Genomic DNA, 16,711 nt, shown 5'->3' with positions numbered 1-16,711 from the left:
GCAGATGGTGACTGCAGCCATGAAATTAAAAGACGCTTACTCCTTGGAAGAAAAGTTATGACCAACCTAGATAGCATATTAAAAATCAACTTAGAAGGTTAAAAAATTATTTTCCTGCCTAGATAGACTCTTGGTCCCATTTGCACTGTACAAACTTCAGTGTGGCTGCCAGCACACTGGACCCAGCAGCTCTGTCCGCTCCCCTTCTGCTGCAGCTGTTTGCAACTAACTTGAATCATTACCATTAAAAAGCTTCTCCCAATTTCTGAACCCAAAATACAGTACAGAGCATTGTTCATTCAACTACATTACAGAAAAATAGAGATTTGTTTTGAAAATAAAGATCTACCTAAAGCCCCAAGTCATTAAGTCAGAAACTAAATTGCAAGTTGATGGTAGTGAAATGCGAGCCCAGAACTGGAGAAACAGACTCATTAAGTCCTAACTTTTTGAACTGCCAATGTTAACCAAGGCAATCTTAAATTAGAAGCATTTTTCTTGCTTCCAAGGAAACTCTTTCATCTACACAATTAAGGGGTTAGACAAGAGAAATGATTCTTCCCCAGAAAAGTACATGAGATTACCTCAGAAACTGTTCCAAACACGCACACATCCATCCACACCTCAGACCTGTTTAATCAGAAGGTGACATGTCTGTTTTGAAAACCTTGCGCAAAAGGATTCTGATCTACATCTTTAGTCTGAAAATTCTAAATCTCTGAAGTTCTTTCCAGCTCTAGGTGTGACATCAATCAATGGAGCTAATGAGAAAAGGAGTTCTACAGAGTTGAATCAATAAGGCTCTGCAAGCAATAATGATTTGTTGATTACACAGTGAGATTGTAATGAAAGAAGAGAGGCACCTGGCTTCCACTCGTGGTTCAGTTGTTGAAAAGGTTTTACTGTTAGATTTTCATGTCACACATAGTCTTGGATAGAGAAAGGGCAAAGGCTTTGGCCCAAGTTCAAATTTTTATTCCTTCTTTAGTAGCCGGTTAACTAAACCTGCATTAGTTACTGCTCTTAAGCCTTTTTTGAGCCTCAGTTTTGTCACTGAACAGTGCCTCATAGAGAACTGTGTGTGTGTGTGTGTGTGTGTGTGAAAGTAGATCAGTTGTGTACAACTCTTTGTGACCCCACGGACTATATAGCCTGCCAAGCTCCACTGTCCATGGAATTCTCCATGCCAGAATACTGGAGAGGGTAGCCGCTCCCTTCTCCAGGGGATCCTCCCAACCCAGGGACTGAACCCAGGTCTCCTGCATTGCAGGCGGATTCTTTATTCATCTGAAGCAAGCTGGGGAGGCCTTACAAATAGCTGTGAAAAGAAGAGAGGCGAAAAGCAAAGGAGAAAAGGAAAGATATAAGCATCTGAATGCAGAGTTCCAAAGAATAGCAAGAAGGGATAAGAAAGCCTTCTTCAGTGATCAATGCAAAGAAATAGAGGAAAACAACAGAATGGGAAAGACTAGAGATCTCTTCAAAAAATTAGAGATACCAAGGGAAAATTTCATGCAAAGATGGGCTCGATAAAGGACAAAAATGGCATGGACCTAACAGAAGCAGAAGATATTAAGAAGAGGTGGCAAGAATACATGGAAGAACTGTACAAAAAAAGATCTTCACTACCCAGATAATCATGATGATGTGATCACTAATCTAGAGCCAGACATCCTGGAATGTGAATTCAAGTGGGCCTTAGAAAGCATCACTACGAACAAAGCTAGTGGAGGTGATGGAATTCTAGTTGAGCTATTTCAAATCCTGAAAGATGATGCTGTCAAAGTGCTGCACTCAACATGCAAGCAAGTTTGGAAAACTCAGCAGTGGCCACAGGACTGGAAAAGGTCACTTTTCATTCCAATTCCAAAGAAAGGCAATGCCAAAGAATGCTCAAACTACCGCACAATTGCACTCATTTCACACACTAGTAAAGTAATGCTCAAAATTCTCCAAGCCAGGCTTCAGCAATACGTGAACTGTGAACTCCCTGATGTTCAAGCTGGTTTTAGAAAAGGCAGAGGAACCAGAGATCAAATTGCCAACATCCACTGGATCATGGAAAAAGCAAGAGAGTTCCAGAAAAACATCTATTTCTACTTTATTGACTATGCCTATTGATTATGCCAAGCCTTTGACTGTGTGGATCACAATAAACTGTGGAAAATTCTGAAAGATGGGAATACCAGACCACCTGACCTGCCTCTTAAGAAATCTGTATGCAGGTCAGGAAGCAACAGTTAGAACTGGACATGGAACAACAGACTGGTTCCAAATAGGAAAAGGAGTACGTCAAGGCTGTATATTGTCACCCTGCTTATTTATGCAGAGTACATCATGAGAAATGCTGGGCTGGAAGAAGCACAAGCTGGAATCAAGATTGCCGGGAGAAATATCGATAACCTCAGATATGCAGATGACACCACCCTTATGGCAGAAAGGGAAGAGGAGCTAAAAAGCCTCTTGATGAAAGTGAAAGAGGAGAGTGAAAAAGTTGGCTTAAAGCTCAACATTCAGAAAATGAAGATCATGGCATCCGGTCTCATCACTTCATGGGAAATAGATGGGGAAACAGTGGAAACAATGTCAACTTTATTTTTGGGGTTCCAAAATCACTGCAGATGGTGACTGCAGCCATGAAATTAAAAGACGCTTACTCCTTGGAAGAAAAGTTATAACCAACCTAGATAGTATATTCAAAAGCAGAGACATTACTTTGCCGACTAAGGTCCGTCTAGTCAAGACTATGGTTTTTCCTGTGGTCATGTATGGATGTGAGAGTTGGACTGTGAAGAACACTGAGCGCCGAAGAATTGATGCTTTTGAACTGTGGTGTTGGAGAAGACTCTTGAGAGTCCCTTGGACTGCAAGGAGATCCAACCAGTCCATTCTGAAGGAGATCAGCCCTGGGATTTCTTTGGAAGGAATGATACTAAAGCTGAAGCTCCAGTACTTTGGCCACCTCATGCAAAGAGTTGATTCATTGGAAAAGACTCTGATGCTGGGAGGGATTGGGGGCAGGAGGAGAAGGGAACGACAGAGGATGAGATGGCTGGATGGCATCACGGACTCTATGGACGTGAGTCTGAGTGAACTCTGGGAGATGGTGATGGACACGGAGGCCTGGCGTGTTGCGATTCTTGGGGTTGCAAAGAGTCGGACACGACTGAGTGACTGAACTGAACTGAACTGAACTGAAGGAAGCCCACAGAGCATAGGTGCTGGGTAAATGTTACTTCCAAACAGATCATACTCCCTTCTGCTTCTGCCTCCTTGTTTATCAAGATAAGCCTTTTCCTTATCTCTATTAAGGCTTCTCTGATTATAAAACAAATCAGACATTTTGACTTAAAGATAAAGTACTGGTGGTTTAGTCACTAAGTTCTGTCTGACTTGTGACCCTGTGGTCTGTAGCCCTCCAGGCTCCTCTGTCCATGGGTCTTCCAGCCAAGAATACTGGAGTGGGTGGCCATTTTCTTCTCCAGGGGATCTTCCCAACCCAGGGATCGAACCCAGGGTTCCCGCATTGCAGGCAGATTCTTTACCAGCTGAGCCACAAGGGAGGTTATTATATAGCAACTCTGATCAGCCTTTCACTAGGCTTCTCAGATACAACAAATTTGACTTGTTTTCACTCTCATCTTCTTTCATCTCCATATTTTAAGGGAGATGGTAAAAACAAAATCAACCAGCTGCATGTGAAGACGGTATACATACTTGATATATAAATTGATTTGTAACCATAATAACCATATACGGGTTCCAATGTTAATAACACATATCCCATTTGTTTTCATATATGGATTTCACTTTAGTAAATCATATAATGAGGCTTTTTAGTTCCCATAACCTCCCTAATGTGTTCTCAGAACAGTTGTGGGTGGAATCATAGTTTAAAAAGCATGGGTTAGGCTTTATATTTTTATTTTTCCAATAACATGAAAAAATAATGAAAATGAACAGCAAAGGTGCAATTTTCTAAAATGAGCAAATTTTAATATAGGGTGATATCTAAGCATAAAAGAATAACTAAAGAGAATATTGCAGCATGGAGAATATTGCAGCCCAGAAAGTCCTAACATATTATAAGATTTGCCCATTTATGCTTGGTTGACTTGGGGATGTTCCATTAGATTCCTGTATCACCTGACATATGGTGGCAGACATCTATTTTTTTAATTAAAAGAAATGATAAATTTTGCAAAATCCTTCAAAACTGTGGGTACTTGAGACCAGGGTAGACAGTTTTTTTTCAGTCAAGAGAGGGTGTGGTCCCAGAGTTTCCACTGAAGGCCACTGCAGGAACATAACATTTCTGTTGTGTCTGGGCTGACTTCTGCCATATCCTAGCAATGAAGATGGAGCTCATTCAATGCCTGTCGCCTAAATCCGAGCTCCCCAGTCTAGGCACAGATTCCACAATTTCCCTCTTTCAAGTTATCATTTCAAATCCTGATTCTGACATGCATCAAGTGAAAAAAAAGACAATATTAAACAAGAAAAAAAACATACATATCAATTTATTTACTACTCTGTTAGTAGTTTCTATTTTTACCCATGTTTCAAAAACCTCTATGCTTTTGCATACTTTATGCATTTGAGTCATTTTGATAAATGTGTATTTTAGACTTCTGAGCTATAGTAAGAGTAAACTCATAAATGAAAATGTTAACCTGAATTATTCCAGTTTGTCACTTTATATTCACTAAGCAATTGAGTTAAATAATAGTAATTAGTTCCACCAAATTAACACTATTATGATTAGATAATTTGCTTGTGGTTATTCAACAAGCCAGGAATAATACCTAAGAATAAAGTATAAAACCTAGAACTAAATTTAGCAAGAAGAATACAGTACCGACTTTTTAAGTTTTTTTAGTATTTATTTTTATTTTTGGCTGCACTGGGTCTTAGTTGCCACATGTGGGATCTAGTTCGCTGACCAGAGATCAAACACGGGCCCCCAGCATTGGGTGCTTGGAGTCCTGGTCACTGGATCCCACCAGGGGAGTCCCCAGTACCGATTTTTAATTGTAGTTTCAGTAGGACATTAAGGAGAAGTTTCAAATGAAGGGTGGGATATATACCAGATTCACAGGTGGAAGGACTCAATGTTGTAAATATATAAATTCTCTCCACATTAATTTTTATATAATTCAATATAATTCCAATAAAAAGTAAAATGGAATGGGGAGGGGGGTAGATCACAAAATGAAGTTAAGGACTTCTAGTCAATAAGGCATTCTGAGCCGACTTGGAAAGTCCACTCTATAACACCCCTTTTCACCCTATCCCATCCCCTTCTGTGCTAACACACAGAAGCTCTGGATAAATATAATGAATTATTTTAAGTGCATAGCTGGGCAGAAAGCAAGGAAAGGAAGTTTCCTAGAAACAAAAAAGAAACTCAAAACCCAAGACAGTGATTAGAAATCAAAGACCTAGTAGGAATATGAGAATCGGATATTTACCTTTGAGTGTAGAATTTACCTACCAGGTGAGGCTTACATAAAGTCAGGAGGGTAGAAGGACAAGAAAAATTCCATCCTCTCCCTGGATCAGGAAGATCCCCTGGAGGAGGGCATGGCAACCCAGTTCAGTGTTCTTACCTGGAGAATCCCATGGACAGAGGAGCCGGACAGGCTACAGTCCATGGGGTCACAAAGAGTCAGGCATGACTGAAAACGGCTTAGCATGCTCAGAAGGAAAGTAGTACAAAACAAGATTTCAAGAAGAACCACACGGAGATCTAGAATTGAAAATATCTTGAATGAAAAAGAAAAAAAAGTAGACCATTTTAATAGAGCCACACATAAGGGGAAAGGATTTACAGAGGTGTACACCAGGGAGGAGAATCTTAGGAGACATCTTGGAATTTTGCCTTCTACAGGGAAAAAGCAATATTTCACGATATGCCCCGGGTCACATCACTTTTAGCACTTTTGCTCTTAACCACTGCACTCAGGGAACTGTACAAGAACGGCGTGGCATTGTCCTCAGGATCTTAAGTGTACAGGACTTCCTCTACTGAAGACTGACTCATGGCCCGTACAAGTAACCACCTCTCTTCCTAATATATTAGTCCATTTAATATACCACCGCTGGATCCAAAATTCCATTTCTATGGTATAAACCACATTTGCTGTCAATGTAAATACTGTGTGACTCAAATGTATTTTTCAAGTTGTCTTTTCAACTCGGAAAGAGTCGGACACGACTGAGCGACTTCACTTTCACTTTTCAACTCTAGGCACGCACTAATAAAAATATTATTTAGATTGTCCCCTTGTCACTCCTTGACCATAAAAGTCTTTGAATAACACTGCAAATGCTGCAAAGATTATATGGAAGCTAACAGTTTAAAATTCCCAAAAGCTGAAAAGAGGCAGTCATTAGCATTCTTGTTTATTTTAGAGTTTATTGGCTTACGAACATCCTCTTTACTGTTTTACAGGAACACATACACTTTTAAAAAATTGATCAGTGGCAGAATACAAATGGTGAACAATTCATCTTAGCTGTTTATTACTTCTATGATTCTCTAGAAACAGAAGGGGAAAAATGTCTCATGTTGCTTATTACACAAAAGCCCTATCTCAGATCATTTCCCCAGCTGTGGAACAGATTGCAAACCTCATCTTATAATTACCAAATGTGTACCTTAATTGATTAATTAAAATTCTCATAGCATCATTTTAAGAAATGAAAACAGTTATTGTGACATTTCTATGGATATATTTGATTCCTATAATAACCGTATCTGCCTTTCCCTCCTATTGTTTTGCCAATTATGTATCACTGAAAAACTATAAATGGTTTTCTATGTGTGACTCCTAAAATGAACCAGCAAGACTCGTGGGATAGAATCAGAAAATGACTGTTTCCTACACTGCCTCTTTAATTTTATTATGTGGTGTTTTTCTTTTGTCCTTGGATGAAATTCGAAGATAGTTGTCATGACTTCTAATCACTCAAATAATTGTCTTTTCAATTCACTCTAGATCCAAAAAAATCACAATTCTGTAATGTTTCTAATCGAATACAGCACTTAAAACTCTTCCAACTTCATGTGAAGTGACAAGGCTCTCTCCTGCAACTAGGTATGGCCCACTGCACACTTCCCAGGTGTATTGGGAAAGGGATACAAAGACTCTTTCTCTCTCTGGCTAATTGAGGTTGCCCCACTTTCTGATACAAAAGTGGGGTGAGGTAGGGGGAAAACAAGACAGAAAATTCTTCCTTGATTAATACAGACTAATTAGATCATTAGATCTAATAATGGTGATCTGTGAGCGTGAAAGTGAAAAGTGAAGTCACGCAGTTGTGTCTGACTCTTTGTGACCCCATGGACTGTAGCCCACCAGGCTCCTCCATCCATGGGATTCTCCAGGCAAGAATACTGGAGTGGGTTGCCATTTCCTTCTCCAGGGGATCTTCCCAACCCAGGGATCAAACTCAGGTCTCCTGCATTGCAAGCAGACGCTTTAACCTCTGAGCCACCAGGGAAGCTCAGGATCTGTGAGCATAGTGGGTATTTAAAGCTTACTTTTTTTTTAAATTGAAGTACAGCTGATTTTCAGTATTGCTTTAGTTTCCAGGTGTATAGCAAAGTGATTCATATATACAAATATATATATATATCCTATTCTTTTCCATTGTAGGCTATTACATGATATTGAATATAGCTCCCTATGCTATACAGTATATCCTTGTTATCTCTTTTTTATTTAGTAGTATGTATCTGTTAATCCTACACTGCTCATTTATCTCCCACCTCACTTTCCCTTTGATAACCATAAGTTTTTCTGTCTAGAGTCTGTTTCTGTTTTGTAAATAAGTTCATTTGTGCTATTTTTTTATATTCCATGTATAAGTGATATCACATGATATTTGACTTTCTCTCTGCCTGACTTACTTCACTCAGTAATAGTCACCTCTAGGTCCTTCTACGTTGAGGCAATCGGCATTATTTCATTCTTTTTTATGGCTGGGTAATATTCCATTATATATTTCACAATTTCTTTATCCATTCATCTACTGATGGACACTTAAAAAGCTTACTTTTTCTGTTGAACCAGGAGTGGGATGCTGATGAAGATAATGGAAGTTATAGTGACTGAAAACCTTGAATCTCCTCATCACCGGGGATCTCTCACCTATGGATCCCTTTTTGCAGATGGTTACTTACAACCCCCTCCTCAGTTTACCCAGCTGGGGTCCAGTCCAAGGGCCCTCTTCCATATGACCTGAGGACCTCAGCTAGCTCACGCTCTAGGGTGATGACCTACTTCTGTTCTTTGGATAACAACCCATGCACTCTGTGCCCGATCAAACTAAGGAGCGATGCAGTGACATCTCTTTCACTCCGTCATCAGAGGAGCTAGCTAGCCAGTCCCTCATCCTTCAGATTTCTCAGGCCTGAATCTCTACACCTCTCCTGAAGGGATACACATTAAATACTCCAAATGATCTGCATAAAACCCTTTCTCTGGACATGAGCTGAGGAGCAGGTACCTCACACCATTCTGTTGGCGGCCAGGATGGGGCCACTCAAATACACCACCAACTCTCTAAAAACCTTCTAATAATTATTTCCTTGGCCTCTCAAACCATGTTTTACCACCTGGCCAACAAGCTAATCATGAACAATTTAAACTGGCTCTCCTGTACTTCCTTTCCCACATGGGCGCTGTGGTCTTACACCTAACTTTGGAATGCGGCCTCTCTTGTCTTGAGCCACAGCTAAAACTGAGAACTACCAACAGGTTCCATTTTAATATTCTGTTCCATGTGTACTCATATTTCTCTCAAGTGAAAAATATTTCTATTTCTTTTTTTCCCCCGAGTAGAAAACGTGTATGCTGTTGGCTCACAGACACCTACAAGCAGGGTTTGAACTTTCAAGAGTTAAATAATTCTAGAAAGCGAGGTTTAAGCACCAACCATGAAGGATGAAATGACAATGACTGAAGCGGGGTGACAGGGTGAGGTGGGGACCTAGTTAGAAGCACACTGGAGAAAGAGTCAAAGATACAGTCAGAGTTCCCAAGCTATGCAGCCGGACTGAACCCAGGAGCTTCTATTCTCCCAGCCTGGCTCCTCTTCCATGAAACCAAGTGGCACAGTCATCTGGGAGCTATCTTAGATTCTTCCCTTTCTCTCATCTGCCAAGTCCAATCAGTAATCAAGTTTTATTACTGCCACATATAAAGCATCCCTTCTTTCCTGACACTGTTTAATTTCTGTAACAGTTAATAGGGACCTTTTTTTTTTTTTTTAAAGAGAGTGGAATATGTGTATACGGTAACGAAAAAGAATCAGTCGAGAAGAGATTAAAAATATTCGAGAGAAAAGGCAAGTGGTGAGGCCAGATCCCTAAAGAAGAAGAGATGGAAACTTGAAAGTACTGATAAATCTTGACCAAGAGAAGAAAAACTTAACTATTTAAGAAACTGACTTGCTCATAAAGCTAAATTTACTTAACTCCCTAATGTTGATATTTTCTTTTCTGAAATAAGATGAGATGGGAGTGTTTTTAATGTCCTTACTAGAAAAAGATTTAAAATTGGCAGACATTCAGTCCCTACAATTCTGGGGTAGGATTTTTGCTACTCCCCCAAGTCCAAATCCAGTACCCCAATCTTGAGTACCTGCTTGGCGACTGACCTCTCTTTCCTTCCGCCTAAGGGAGAAACATTTTTCTATTGGCTGTTTGCACTTTTCTATCTTCCCGACGCTCATTCATCATTCCACTCCCTTTTGTCTGTATCTCACCACAGAAACTGCCCGTGGCTGAGGTCACACTGACCCAACTGCCAAACCCAATGGTACCTTCTTTGTCCTTGTGATGCTAATGAGAGTCCATCTTAAATTTCTCCATTCCCTTAGATTCTCTGATTTCACGCTCTCCTGATCTTTGTCCTCTGTTCTGGCCACCCTTCCTCAGGCTCCTCTTGTTCACTGGCTTCCTATGTGCACTGAGTTTCACTGCTGACGGTTCTTTTTGCCCCACTCTCTTGGTTTACCTCGTCCACACCTTCTACCGTGACATGTGTTCTGACAACTCCTCTATAATCACCTTGCGTGATCTGTACCACTCTTGGGTGTGACTGTCACCTTTTCCAGATGAAGGAGATGAGCCTAAGAAAACTAATTTGCAAAAGCTGCATGATTAGTATTAAGGAATACTAATAAGCCACAACCTTCCGAATCCAAAGGCCATGGTCCTCTGATTCCAAAGGATAAAATAAGGTATACAACTGAAAATAGACAGGTTTCAGGAACATAGCAGACTGTTGACTGATTTTACATCTTGGTCTTGGACAATACTAAGGAAACTAAGGATTACCTCTTCTGTAAGCCTACTTATAAACTGAAATATATTTATATACAAATATACAAATTCACATACGCTATTCCAAATACTCTTACCTCTGCCTGCTCACATGGTTTCCCAAGAAACATTTCAATAGTGATAAGTTGCTCAAGTATGCTAATGCAGAGTACTATTTTAAAAAGGAAAAAAGTCTGGACTCATTAAATACTACAGGAAAGAAGCATGAAGTGACAGGACCTTGCTGAAAGATTTAAAGCAAAATTTCCTGAGGTACTTCTGCACTTTCCAAGAGGGGGCAGAAATGAGAACAAGGGCTACATGAGTTTCTGGCAGCAACAGTCCCAATTGGCAGACCTAGAAACTGAGCTGTATGAACAAGACAGTTGCCGTATATACTAGGAAAAGCTGGCTTAAAACTCAACATTCAAAAACCTAAGATCATGGCATCTGGTCCCATCACTTCAAGGCCAATAGATGGGGTAACAATGGAAACAGTGAGAGACTTTATTTTCTTGGGCTCCAAAATGACTGCAGATGGTGACTGCGGCCATGAAATTAAAAGATGCTTGCTCCCTGAAGAAAAACTATGACAAAGCTAGACAGGATATTAAAAAGTAGAGACATTACCATACCAACAAAGATCCGTCTAGTCAAAACTATGGTTTTTCCAGTAGTCAAGTATGGATGTGAGAGTTGGACCATAGAGAAAGCTGAGCGCCAAAGAATGGATGCTTTTGAACTGTGGTGTTGGAGAAGACTCTTGAGAGTCCCTTGGACTGCAAGAAGATCCAACCAGTCAATCAAAGCCCCTTAAAGGAAATCATACCTGAATATTCATTGGAAAGACTGGTGCTGAAGCTGAAACTCCAATACTTTGGCCACCTGATGTGAAGAACTGACTCATTGCAAGAGACCCTGATGTTGGGAAAGACTGAAAGCAGGATAAGAAGGGGATGACAGGATGAGATAGTTGGACGGCATCACTGAGTCTGAGCAAGCTCCAGGAGTTGGTGAAGGACAGGGAAGCCTGGCATGCTGCAGTCCATGGGGTCACAAAGATTTGGACATGACTGAACAACTGAACTGAACTGAATACGCTAGGCGTAGCAGTGGAGCCTCTGTTTACAAAGCTCTGTGTACAAAGATATTTTTAAGAACCAGCTAAATGCAGAGAACGATGCCTGCCTTTGGGGACATGGAAGAAAAGGTTGCATTCCACAGGTGCAAAGAGTCTCTCCTGGACTAGAAGCTTTTACCCTTAAAGATTAAACTTTGAGATAACTCGTCCCCTCTTTACGTATGGTTTACTGTTGATCAGACAGAATAAACAAAAAAGTCAAAAGAAGTTGATTAAAACAAACTTATGAGACTAACGTTAAAACTTGAGAGTCCCTTGGACTGCAAGGAGATCCAACCAGTCCATCCTAAAGGAGATCAGTCCTGGGTGTTCATTGGAGGGACTGATGTTGAAGCTGAAACTCCAATACTTTGGCCACCTGATGGGGAGAGCTGACTCATTTGAAAGGACCCTGATGCTGGGAAAGATTGAGGGCAGGAGAAGTGGACGATGGATGAGATGGTTGGATGGCATCACCGACACAATGGACATGGGTTTGGGTGGACTCCGGGAGTTGGTGATGGACAGGGAGGCCTGGTGTGCTGCAGTTCATAGTGTTACAAAGAGTCGGACATGACTGAGCTACTGAACTGAACTGAACGTTAAAACTTACTGCTAAATAAGGCATCACCAACTCAATGGACATAAGTTTGAGCAAACTCTGGGAGATAGAGAAGGACAGGAAAGCCTGGCATGCTAATGGGGTCACAGAGATGGACATGACTTGGCAACTGAACAACAACTATAATATAAAGGAGACTTAAAAGACAGTTTAATAAAGGAATACACATTTTAATTTGTAATTGCTCTAGCAGAACAACATTGGGAGACAGAATTTCTAAAAACTTTGAAGGAAATGAATGATTCAGTGTAACAGAATCACTTATAGGGAGCAATGGAGAATGTAGCAAATAGTCACACTATAGATGTAAATCACCATATGACGTGAAATTATAAAGCATATTTTAGAAAGCATCCTGATTGTTAAGGATTAACGCTACTTTGGAACACATATTTTCAATGTAGTAATTGTCTTTAGTCATTAAATCTATCTAAGAATGTTGAGTTCCACACATTGAACACACTTACACTGAAATATAAGGACAAGAGAAGACTTTATAAGGTCTTTGCAGAATTAGGAAATTTGCCAGATATCCCCAAATTAACATGCTATCATCTACAGAGTCAATCAACAGCTTGTACTCATAGAGATACTCATGTGGGGTGTTGAAAGGGGTATATGAGTATGCCCAAGAGGCTTAACTTCTGAGTCACAGATCTATATAAAAGGAATGATAACGTCTATCCATTAGGGCTATAAAGATACTTTTATGTATGTAAAATATCTCAATAAATAAATGGTAGAGAGTTGTAGCATTAGCAAGAGTACTCCCCTAGAATCTATATGGTTTCTTAAGATTGGATCCAATCCTTTCAGTGCCTACGTATTGGGATAAATTCTTTTGGAAATCTTCAACCATAGGAACTTGGGAAGATAGATCTTTTAAGACAGAAGATCCTGAAAGGCAGAAACATCAAGAAGTGGAACTGCCAAAAACCAAGTCTTATTTAAGTAGGATTTTGAGGACTGGAAACTCCAGTGATTGTCTCCACTATTTCAGAATAAAATCTCTGGGAGGGGTCTGAAGGCCAATCATTTCTGAATGATTTGCTGACTTAGTAATTCATGTTCTTCATATACCTCACCACCTTACTTTTCTTTCTTTACCATCATCTTGCTTAGGATACTCCTTTTCTTCTGTCAATCAGTTGAAATAGACCGCATCCAAAGTAATGAAAAACACAGGATGCTAGTTTACAATAATTCACTGGCTTTGTAAACATTGCCCTTAAGGTCACGTTTTGAGTTTCATTGAAAATCAGAGATTTGCAACATACTTTAATGCTATTCCTGTATCATTGAACTTGTAAAGAAACTCATTTCAAATGAGCAAAGTCCTCACTACTACAAGAACTGGAAAAACTATAAAATTGAATGCCTATGAAAAGAATATGAAATGTAAAGTATATCCTCCAAGTTTGGATTATGGCTACAACTGGATCAATATTCATCTGTAGGAAGACATTATTAGAATCTAGATGGCTTCTAAAGTGTCTTCCAATTTTAATGTTGTATGACTCGATTATTTCTATGTAGGTGAATCATAGAAATTAAATTAACATGGCATGATTAAATAAGGCAATTTGTGAGCGGGGCTGCCCTAAGCCTACTCTCTCTGTGGCTAAAGGTATTTCTTAGAATACTGAGCTAAAAATGTAACTACATTCTGCAACCAATGCAAACGTTGTAATTGATGGGAGGGGAAAAAATTCAACCCAGAGTGCCAACAATTCCTCTATGAGCTAGCGTGGCAGGGAGAGTGTGGGGTCAGTGAAGCATCAAGTTACAGACTAAATTAAAGGCCTGGAGAAGAGTGACAGGGTCTAATCATCCAGTGTCTGAGGTCGCCAGAGTTGGATCTGCCACCCTTACTCGCTCACAAAGAATTGCTCAGCGGATGCTGAGCGCATAGACTAAGGGCCCAAACATCTTACATTAAAAATGCCTTCAGTTCCAAACAGCTCTTTATGGAATTATTTCCTTGAAGTTTTTAGTTCTGTCATATTAAAATTGGCATGAAAAAGTAATCAAAACCTAATGCTTACAGTGCTCTGCCACAAAGAAAAATATTGTGGGTTTTCATTCCTATTAAAAACATGTGTTACATATATATACATAATTATGTAAGTCCCAGACCCAGTGTACACACAAATACACAAAAACCATAGGAAAATAATAATAGCTTTCCCCAAGCCAACAGATTTTATGACACAGTGTTGTACTCTGTCCATAACTCCCCTCATGAAGCCAATGCTTTGAGAATGTCAGTGGATAATGAACATTTCTGCATATTTTGTGTCATAAGCTGCAAACACGAGATATGTAGGAAGGAATTAAGGTCACTGTTAAAACTCACACACAGTATTTTCTAGACTTGGTTGCCTAAATTGTGTGTATCTGCTATTTTTCCTAGGGGAAAGTTAATTTTAGGAAGGAGAAAAAGTTTGCCAGGAAAGCAATCCCATTGGCTCAATACCTAGACAGTGACTCTGAAAGTTCAAAATGCTTTACAGACAGTCGCCTCCTTGTCCTTAATATCCTTGAAAGCAAGTATCAGATACTATTCCTGTTTCATAACAAGCATCTTATTTCATAAAATGTTGTATGATTTACCATTATACCCACTTCATGGAGTTTGAAAACAATTAGTCCTTCACCTCAAATTTCCGAAAGACAAATGCAAATCTTTATTTTCCCTAGCAGTTACACTCAGAGTTTGTTAGGTACTTAGAATGGTTCAGGTATACATATACATGAAAAGCAGCAGGTGGACATCAATGACAGTTTGAGACGGAGAAACAGTACTTGTGCAAACTCAAACACAATACAATTTACACTCTTAACCAAGTCAGGGTTAGAAGAGCTTGGTTCAAATACTGAGGAATGTAAACAAGACCTAAATCAATTTATATGATAATTCCTCTTTTAGTTCCTAGAGATATAGTTCATTTGGGTCTTTAACCTTAAAACAACCAACAAGTAAAAATGCCAGTGGTAACTGAAAGTCAGCCAGTGCAAGCAAAATGAAGGACTTTTCTGATTCCCAGGAGAATAGGCCTCAGCCCTCTCTAATTGCCACAGTACTTGTGAAGCAGTTCCTACGTTTTAAAAGTTGATGTGTAAAAGCTAACTCTTTAACAAGGGCTCTTAGAAGTGCAGTATTTCTCTCCAACCTGTATCTTAATTTCAGAAGAACTGTTTAGGCTCTCTTCCCAAAATTGCCGTCTTAAAACCAAACTCATCAGTTTGAAGGGAACCTGCTTTTACTCCGTTTAAACTCCCTGTTCACGCTACGATTTTCAGCTGATGTTTACCAACAGCTGGGTGCCCACTCTCCTTCTCATAAGGACCTGATAGATATTTTCAAATAATTATGAGAGACAGCTCATCGCATTCACCTGAAGTTTTTTTTTTTTTTTCCAATACACGGAAGACTGCTCGCACACGCACACACCTTGCCATCTCTTAATCAGGCTCTCAGCATCCAAGTAGGAGCTATTACTTTAAACTGTGATCAAGTTCTAGCGCCGCAATAACCCAGAACACCCTGTAAACTTATCACAGTGTTTCATTTTCAGGAAAAACAAAAATAAAACCAAGGCACCTCAATCCCTGTTTGGTGCAGATACACAAGATAAGACAGCTACCTTGACCAGGGGTTAATATCCTCCCAAAGTTAGGATAGTAACAAAAGGGGGGAGGGTATGTGTTGGAAGGAGAAGAGTTGTGATCTCAGCCTGGAAATGACTAGACTCCGGGGAATACCGGTGTGCCGATGCTTACGACACACACCTGGGCAGAGTGGACGACACCCCCCTCCCCCGCCCGCCGCCCCTCTCTCCCGGGGCCGGGGGCGCGGGGTTTCGGAGCTGCCTGGGGGGAAAGGGGAGTAAAGAGAGGGGTGAGGGCGGAGAGGAGGCGGGGGTCCGCGAGCGTCCGAGTCCCAGCGGGCCGACCGCCCGAGGCTCAGCCCCGCGCCTAGGGGGCCGGGGAGGGGGCGAGGGAGGGAGTAGGGGGTGACAGCTTGGGGAGGCCGAGGAGGCACCTGGCCCGGGGCGAGGGCAGCACCCCGCGCCCCTCCTTACCGTGCGCGTGAGGTCGGCGCCCGGACGGGGAGACTAGGAGGGGCAGGACACGGGCGCAGGCCCGCGGAGGTCCGCTGTCAGCTTCCCCAGGCAGCAGCTCCAGGTACCCGAGGCGCTCGGATCTCCAGGCTACCAGCCGCGGCGCGCGGCTAGAGGCCCCTCCCCCGGCCCTTGCCCCCGATGCTGCCTCCCCAACCCCTCCCGCCCGCCTCGGCGCGCTCCCCTTCTCCCCCTGCTGTTTATCCCGGAGAGCTGGGGCCCCTCTCCCGAGCCTTGCCTCCCCCGCGCGTGCACGCACACACCTCCCCCAGGAAGGAGCTCTCTTTAGGAAGCAGGCAGCGAACGCGATCCTTGAAATTCTGGAGCTGGGCGATTTCAGGGGGAAAAAAAAAAAAAAAAAACCTTTTAAAATCTCTGATCTACCGTCTGAGGTTCAAAGCATTCATCCCTGCCTCCGTCCTCATTTGTTCTAATCACAGCGTCTCTCGACAGTTGATGTTGATTGTACTCTGAGAATCTTCTGCCAGTCAGTCTAATTTTTCCAGAATAGC

General features: G+C 41.2%; 1 protein-coding gene across 1 annotated transcript in view; it reads right to left on the bottom strand.

The window, feature by feature from the left end:
- Positions 1-16,285, bottom strand: part of RNF144B (ring finger protein 144B) — a 151,790-nt gene extending 135,505 nt beyond the window's left edge. The window contains exon 1 of the mRNA XM_018039133.1: positions 16,161-16,285. The gene's annotated coding sequence lies outside the window, so the exon portion shown is untranslated. The remainder of the gene's footprint in view (positions 1-16,160) is intronic.

The sequence above is a fragment of the Capra hircus genome, chromosome 23 (assembly GCF_001704415.2).
Source record: "Capra hircus breed San Clemente chromosome 23, ASM170441v1, whole genome shotgun sequence".
Lineage (NCBI taxonomy): Eukaryota > Metazoa > Chordata > Mammalia > Artiodactyla > Bovidae > Capra > Capra hircus.
The sequence above is the reverse complement of the archived record's forward strand: the minus strand, read 5'-3'. Positions and strand labels throughout refer to the sequence as shown.